This window comes from Mugil cephalus, chromosome 6, assembly GCF_022458985.1.
Source record: "Mugil cephalus isolate CIBA_MC_2020 chromosome 6, CIBA_Mcephalus_1.1, whole genome shotgun sequence".
NCBI classification, from domain to species: Eukaryota; Metazoa; Chordata; class Actinopteri; order Mugiliformes; family Mugilidae; genus Mugil; species Mugil cephalus.
This window is the reverse complement of record NC_061775.1, coordinates 13,248,481-13,256,970: the sequence shown is the minus strand read 5'-3', so window position 1 is coordinate 13,256,970 and position 8,490 is coordinate 13,248,481. Positions and strand designations below refer to the sequence as shown.

The window sequence follows — 8,490 nt, the reverse complement described above, 5'->3', positions numbered from 1 at the left end:
AGAGCCATTTCTACAAAGTTTTGACTACAATTTTACAGAACATTGCAGAAATGAAGCAGGAATTAATGTGAGCTCATTAGGTACGAAAATCAGTCCTGCACTGGTTCTCAGCTTCAAGAAGCTTCAGCATTTATTTAAAAAAAAAAACGGGAGTGCCATTAATTCATTCGTTTTCTATTCTAGAGGCAGATGTTTTATTTAAGTGTGTTGTGTTGTGCTGACACGTGTTTCTGTTATTTTCTTTTTTTTTTGTCAGTGGGTTAGATAAGGACAAATAACAGTTTCATTTATTCATTCATTCATTCATTCAGTATTCTGCTAAATAATCATTCAGTTGAATTACCACCTTTCTGACACTGTGTCAACAAACTCAACATTAAAACAGTCATGGAGGAGGTTTGAGTCCATTACAATACTCTTTTTCACTAGTATATCTAAGAAACTGGCAAATGAGTGTATTTTAATCACACTTTTCATCATTTAATGTGCCACAGTTGGCAGCCTTCTCAGTCTGGTGTCGGGTTATGACTCGACAACAGATATGTCCTGGTTCCAGTGTAAACGATAGCATGCCTTTCACCACTGCTGCCGTGACTTATGATATTATGTACATTCATAAATGTCTGAATTAGTCATTAAAGACTAAGAAACATGTTGGGCAGGTTTTTTATTTCTGTCTGTATCATCCATAAGAGGGCAACAGAAACCACATATTTGTGTGCTGCACTACACTGTACATGCAGAGCTGGATGTTACTGCTCAGTTTGAGCGTGAGCTTAGCCACGACTGCTCTTTGTCCATCAGAATTTGTGCGAGCATTGGAGACACTTTAATATATTTTGTAAAAGTGTACTGTTTGTAAGATGTCACTGAATAGAAAGCAGGCAGGAGCGGCGTTGCACATACCTTGTCTGCTTGTTTAATAGCAACGTTGAATTAGTGTTACCAGAAACTATTTGCCTTCAGAGTCGGATCTCTTGGAGAAGAAAAAAATAAATAAAGTAAAATGACACAGAAACAGCAAGAGCTTCAAGCAGGAATCAGTGACATTTGGAAAAAAAAAAAAAAAACCTTTTCACCCGCTGTGTGTAGAAAATAATGTGCCCCATATGGTGTTGGTAAAAGAGACGGGAAATCCATTCACAGGATGTTTGGAGTGGTCAAATAGCATGTGGTTTGGTTTTAAATGTGAATTAAGACAAAAGCCTACATTTGAAATAGAAATCAGATGTGTTTCTGCGATGATTTAGGAAATGAAACACGGTTTGTCAGTGAAACCATAGCTGTACAACGCAATGAAAATCATCCCATCTTTCCTGCTACTGATAGGTTTTTGAAATCAAAACTGACAACATGTGAGAGGCTGCCCGGGTAACTTTCAGTGTCACAGCTCGGCACGGAGAGCCAGCTGGAGTGAGTGAGGTTCACACTGGCTTTGCCTTCGTTGTCGTGACTCAGTGCATGTGTGACTACAAATCCCTCCTCACTCTGGCCATCTGATAACACCCTGCAACTTAAGTCAAGTCAATGGCAATCCCTGCCCATATCAAATATTTACAGTTGCCTGAAGATGTTGCTGGACCAGAGACAAAGCAAAGGGGATTCTCACAGTGATAACACGTTATTGTAGTGAAAAGATTAGATCAATCTGATTCAAAGCAAAGCAATCATTAAAGATACAGAGAAAAGTATGGTGTCATAATACTCACACACTGGAAAAGGATGGCTTTTGTATAATTGTCCACTAGTCTCTGACACTGGCTTGGTGATTCTTGTTTATTTTATTTATTTATTTATTTTTTTTATCACATCTCTATAAAAAAGTGGTAGTGGTTGGTGGTAGTCACATCTGTGTCGTTCCATTTTCTCTCATTTTGTCCTTTTGAGTAATTTCTTGGTGGATTTGTCCAGGTTCAAATTTCAGAGAGATGGTCTCACATTATCTTCAAGCACCAATATGATGCACAATCAATCAGTTCAGTTCAATACCTGAATCAGTGACTATGGGCTGACTATCTTATTATATCTTGACGTTCTGCTGGGAAACCTCTGGACCTGGCATTCCTGTGGATGTTACTTAAAACATGTGTCATTCGCCTAGACCAGACTGACACAGACACACACACACATACAAAAACGGTTTAGGAACCACTCAAAAAACATGAAGACACACACAAGGTGTTGACCTGGCCTCCAAATTCACTAGACCACAAACTGATCAAATATCTGTGGGATGCTCTGGAATAAGCCTGATCCAGGCTGTACAGCTGCTTTCAATAGCAGCGTTTGTTAGAATAGCATTTTTTTGTGTTGTTTTTTTTTTAATTTTTTTATTGAAGTTTTGGGAAGATATTATGCGGACAACAATCAGAGTTAACATATTCTAACAAAATTACCTGATATAAAAACATAACTTGTTTTTCTTACACAAAAAAATGCTCCCGGGACAGAACAACACAAAACCATGTGTTGAGACACAGGCTTTAATTCGTGCTCATGTAAGAAATAACAAAGGCACAAATAACTCCAACAGTAGCGTAAAAATCACACACCCAATAAAGGTTGATAATACAGAGTCAGTGAACATGCTTGTGCTACATCCTTTAAGGTTTGGGCTGCTGCATTAATCGATGCAGGACACAATATTACACAGCACAGACGACAACATCTTTCTCATTCTGTTTAAAAATGTAGCTTAGGTTGTATCATTATTGCCTGTAATACGACTCAACTACATCCCACGATTGCTTGTTCTTTTCTGCAGTGACACTTTTCGGCATTTGCACTGTGAGCAGCGCGGTATCTGTGACGGGGGAACGTTTGGACTAGACAGCTCCCACAATCAACTGGGTCAATACAAAACCAAGGACTGGAGTTACATTAATGGAATGTGAAGACGCTTCAGATTGCTCGCAGCTTTGACGCACCGTTGCGCTTTCTATTCCCCTTCATCTCAGCTGTATTCACAACCCCAACACAGTGTAAATAAACAAAGTGGAACGCTTTAACGGAGACATGCATATGTATGAGATGTAAAATAATTTGATCCCTTTGAGCATTTCCTTGTCAACCCTCCAAAGAGGCGCATCAGTGTGTTTTTGTGTGTTTTCCACTACAAAAGTTTCCTTCCCTCTTGTCACAGGTGCCATCTCATTAGTGGTGAATCACTGAGCTGACATTTATGTTGTACCCAGTCACACAGCATCTCCTTTTCACTGGAAGTCTGCTATCAAGGCAAAGCAATTCAAGTGTTTGTTCAGGAGGGTGCAAGATTTCACGCGCGGAAATCATTCCACATACAGTTTAGTGCCTGCGATTGGGGTTATGGGGTGATGACATGAAAGGATTTGACAAAAAAAAAAAGTCTTTTGAGAGCTGTAAAAAAAAAAATACTTGAACATCCTAATATTAGAAACCACCCCAAAGCTAAACATGAAAATGACTGAGATGAAAAATATGCAACTTATACCAAATAACATTGGCATTTGTACTAAAATTTAACCGCTTCAGAACCTAAAATCAAGAGAAATACAACGGGAATAGGTTGTGTGTATGCATGACAGGGCACTGAGTGCACTATTTGTAGAGGTTTGAATAAATTCCAGTCATTATTTATGAGATTACCCGCAGACTAAAACAACAACATCAAATGGAAACAAGGATTACAATTGTGTTGTTGTGATTTAAGAAGCAATGCACATGATATAATTATTTTCTTTGTTGTCTACCTGCATTATTTTATACTAAAAGGAATAAATGTTTCTCTTTTAACGGGGTCATGGTTTTTAAAATGTAATATGAAAGTGCTTCTTTTGTACAAATGAGATTCTTTACAACTTACAACTACAAATATTTTAGCTCCATTATTTTCATTGTCAGCTCCATATTAGTGATGCCACAATGTGTCTGTTTTAATTTCTATAATCTTCTCTAATAGTTGCCCAGTAGTCATCTTTCAAATTACTATAAATTCAGACAGATGTCTGAAGTCTGTGTTGTTCTGTCTCATGTAGAATCACGGTATCCTAGGGCATTTGACATTGTACTGCGTACTGAATAGGGTTGGAATGATTTGGAGTAGCTTATGTATCTGTTAACTCGCAACTAGCATGGCACTGCAGGTGTCCACCGGGTTTGTGAAATTATTTCCACAGCCTCTAGGGGGAGACAGACGTTATGCGCTGTTGCTTTAAGTTTTTCACTTGGGCTCAGCATCTCCAGAATTTAACACACAACTTTCTCTTGGAAACCTTACAAACCAGTCAGCACTTCTTTGACAAGAGTGTTAATCAAAAAAAAAAAAAAAAAGTGTTGATTGGTCCAGATCCACTAGGTGACTGCTTGAGGTGCCTTGTGATAGACGGTTGATCATAGGGAGAATGCACATCCCAGAGAGACAGACACAGAGACGTAGAAGCATATGAGGCCAGGACGTGTAGCAGTTTCCTTAATTGTTGCTTAGATTAGATCCCTGCAGCTGTCCCTGACGTTTCTCACCAACAGTACTGCTCTTGCACTCGCATGTGGTGAGGGTGTCGGTTAAAACCACAACTGCTAAGGTGTTTACGTTGCTGTGTCTTATTACTCATGCACTAATGCTCAAGGACAATTCGTGTCTTACATTTTTAAAGGCAAAATGTCTTAAAAATGCAGCCGTTTGATAAATGTATTAAAGTGACAAGTATTAGTTGGTTCGTCGTGCTCAGGTTAAGTAGCGGCATCTCCCGTGCTTTTTCTCTCAAGGTTTAATGTCCTGTAGCTGCAGCATCACAATAAAAATAATAACAAAAACAAAACACCGCTCTTGATTAGGACCACTCCATGTGTTCCCGTGTGACAGCACTGACCTGTGCAGTCCAATCCGAACACGAGAAGGAATGACTGTGCACTGAAATGTCTCAGATGGATGAATAATTCTATACTTATACCGATCAGGCATAACATTATGGCCTGATATTGTATAGGTCTGTCTTGAGCCTTCACAACAGTTGTGACTCATCAGAGAATGGTCATGGGCCTTCTGAGGTTGTCCTGCGGTGTCTGGCAACAGGATGTTGTTAGTGGGGTGCCTGCTTGATCAATTTGTGATCTAGTGAATTTCATTTCATTTTCGAGGTGTTAAAATTGAATAGAGCAGAACTTTATGTTGTCCAACGAGGTGGAAACTTGTCCTCGGCTCACCAACACAGAAGACAGACGGTACAAAAATACAAAAGGTGACAAATGCACAGACACGCAGCATTGCATGTCTACATCTACATGAATGTTAGGTCCAGAAGTTGGCCAGAAGGTGGTCAACGTTATTTACTTCTCCTGTCAGTGGTTTTAATGTTGTGGCTGATCAGTGAATACGACTGCTCTAGGCAAGAGCGGGTGACTCCTACAGAGGCTCCAGAGAGGAACCTTCAAGCCGCTCTGCTGCAGCCACTGACAGCACAGCTACTACCCCGCAGCCCCTCTCCTTCACAGAGCAACCTCCTCCCTCCAAGCCCCGCCCCCAGATGCAGCCCAGAGTCAAAAGGGAGATAGATAGTAGTAAACTGTATAAAACTTTGAGCGAGTAGGGCCGTTTCTTTCTACACTTTCCTCGAATTTCACCACAGCATCGTCCGTCCGCGGCGTTTTTTTGTTCTCCCCTCAGAAACTACATCCGAGATAAGAGTGTTCTTTGATACCCGCAGCAACGGGAGCGACTTCAACTTCAAACCAAGTTTACTTTGGCATTTTCTGAAGACTGCATGGTACGTCCGCTCGTTTTCACTAGTAACCGCTTGGCTTATCTACTTAAGAGCATGGCTTATCAAAACACTGCCAGTCAGTTTCTGTGAATAAATGTTAATTTTATTTTTCTCCCAACGAGCTGTGTTTGCTTAACCGCCCCATAAATCCAGCCGAACATCTGTCTCACGAGTCCGCTGACATGTAGCCCTCCTGCTTCTTCTTCTTCTCCTACTTCTTCTCGGAGCTACGGGCTTGTTTACATCCAGCGGTTTCGCAGCATTGATCGTGTTTTACTAGTAAACGGAAGGAAAGCATGAAACAAACAGGTAAACAGTGTTTATCCGGGGAGGTATTCCCCGGCAGAGAGCCAGAGAGCAGCGGGATACTCTGTCAGCGGAAAGCATGGATGCAACATTTTAGATTAATGGGACTTTTATATGCATGTAAACGAACGGAGAAACCCAGTTTCAGCCACTGATCGTTACTTAATATATAACATATATTGATTCTCGATATGTGCAATACTATGCGGTGATATTGCACATATTTACTTTGTGGTGTGTACAACTTTATAACCCAGTTACACCCGGTTTATCTGTGCAATATCCGACAATCACATGCGCAATTCATTACTTTTTGTATACAGGCCAACACTTGTATTTTTTTTTTATTCTATTTTATTTTATTATTCACCACACTTTTCAGTCTTGCTATTTCTGTGCTATTTTGTATGCTGGTGTAAAGTGCAATTTCCCCATTTCGGGACATATAAAGGCTTTGTAATTCAAATTAATGTTTTTCATAAGACTTAGATAAACTTTAATGATCCACAAGTGGATTTTCTTGGTCACAGTAGCTTCATTGCACATAAAAGAAACACTCTTAAGGACCACATGTAAAAAGAAAGATAAAATAATATTCAAATAAAAAAAAGAAATAAAATATAAGTTATATCTAGTCAAATAAAAGGGAAAATAGTGTAAGCAAAAAAAGGGGGGGGAAAGTACAGAATTGGCATATAAAGAAATGTACAAGAAATAGAGACAGAAAAATATCCAGTATATACATGGGAATGATAGTCAGGTGCAATAGTTTCCAGTCCCATGGATAACATGGAGTTGATTGATGGTATGAAAGAAGTTCTGTAGCGTTCACTGTAGTTTCAGAGCTGCATCAGTCTGTTGGAAAATAAGCTCCGCTGTCCCACTAATGTTTTCTATATTCATATTGTGTATTGACATTTAATCAACACATCTTCACTGCATTGCAGGAATCCCCCTGCACAGATGTTCCTTTCACGTTTCACTTCATACGTTAGTTGTTTAAGAGATGCAACTCCAAAAAGATGCACATTTGAAAAGCACTGAACAAAAAAAGAAAAAAAATTTGCAGTCATTTTAAAAGGTTTATTTTCATTTTCTCGCGTCATTGCAGGGCACCGTGCAATGACAACAACGGAAATCTTAATCTGAAGGGAGAAAAACGTTTCAGTCTGGAGGTGATGATACTGTCTAAATGTCAGAGAGGTGGCGATTAAGCCGTGTGGTCATTTTGGAGGTTTTAGTTTGTGGCGCTGTTAAACTGGATTGAATTAAACACTGAAGTGTTTCTGGTATTTAACCTAGCTCCCTGACTAAAATGGGGTTGTCATAGGTTGAATCAACAGCCCTCTCAGTTATTTTGAAGAAAAATGTTGAATACCATAATGAGTCATGAAGGTATGATGTAGTGCAGGGCTGTTAAATTACACTGCTCCTGTTTTCTTAGTGTTATTATCAAACTGGCATGTTAGTAAGTAAATGCACTAGTTTGGGTCCTACATGTTGAACACAGATAAATGTTTGAAGAATGACTGCCAGGGTGAGAATTAACTCCAGGATGCTTGTGGCGGATCCTACCTGTGTGTGAACAGCTCCAATCAGGTTAATGACTGCTCATGTGTGTGAAGTTTGGCTGTTTGTCGCCCTGATCCGTACACACTGCGAAGAGCAGCGACACTCGCAAACACTCACGAATCACTCATGATTCTTAGCCTTAACCACACGAACAACAGCATGACGTCAAGGCCGGCGTCAGATTAGTAAGTCTCAGCGTTTTACTCATACACCACAACATGCAGCGTGTAACACTGGCAGGCACTGCTTGAGCCGTTTGTGTTGCTGCTCTCCTTTTTTACGCATGGCTTTGTGATTACTCGAACGTAGCGTATGCCCAATGCTCTTAACAGCACTTAACTGCAGTATGTGCATACGCGCTGACACAGATATAATCCAGGCCTTTGACACTGAAGCGACCACAAATATGTAGCTTGGTGTCAGCAGTGTGCAATACGTTCACTCCGGGGTCTTCGTGTCCTGATGTACTTTCCAGATCTCCTCCGGGTTAAAATAGTTGCTCGGCTTAGACGGTCAGGGTTGAGAAGAAGTCACATGAGGTGATTTAAGTTGTTGCTGCAACAAAACCAAGCACAGAGGCACGGAGCTCTTAGGAGGAAAAAAAAACGTCCCTGGCCACCCAAAACAAGTTTGAAAAGTCTCTGTGTAAATCTTTTCATGTAATACAAATTCCTTTCCATCAGCCCTTTGAATCTTCCACCCCAGTGCAAACTTGAATCCAATCTGAAATGCATCAGGAGGCTAAGATATTGTTTTGTCTTAGTTGTGAAAGTAGCTCTCGTTTGATCTGGTCTTTGCTCCTCAGAGGGTATTGCAACACAGTCTAGGTTTGTTTAGTCAGCGAGGAGATGAATGTCAAGGAGGTGCATAAATC

General features: G+C 40.2%; 1 protein-coding gene across 1 annotated transcript in view; it reads left to right on the top strand.

The window, feature by feature from the left end:
* Positions 1–5,516: 5,516 nt before the first annotated feature.
* tgfbr3 (transforming growth factor, beta receptor III) overlaps positions 5,517–8,490 on the top strand; it is a 67,583-nt gene continuing 64,609 nt past the window's right edge. The window contains exon 1 of the mRNA XM_047586974.1: positions 5,517–5,741. The gene's annotated coding sequence lies outside the window, so the exon portion shown is untranslated. The remainder of the gene's footprint in view (positions 5,742–8,490) is intronic.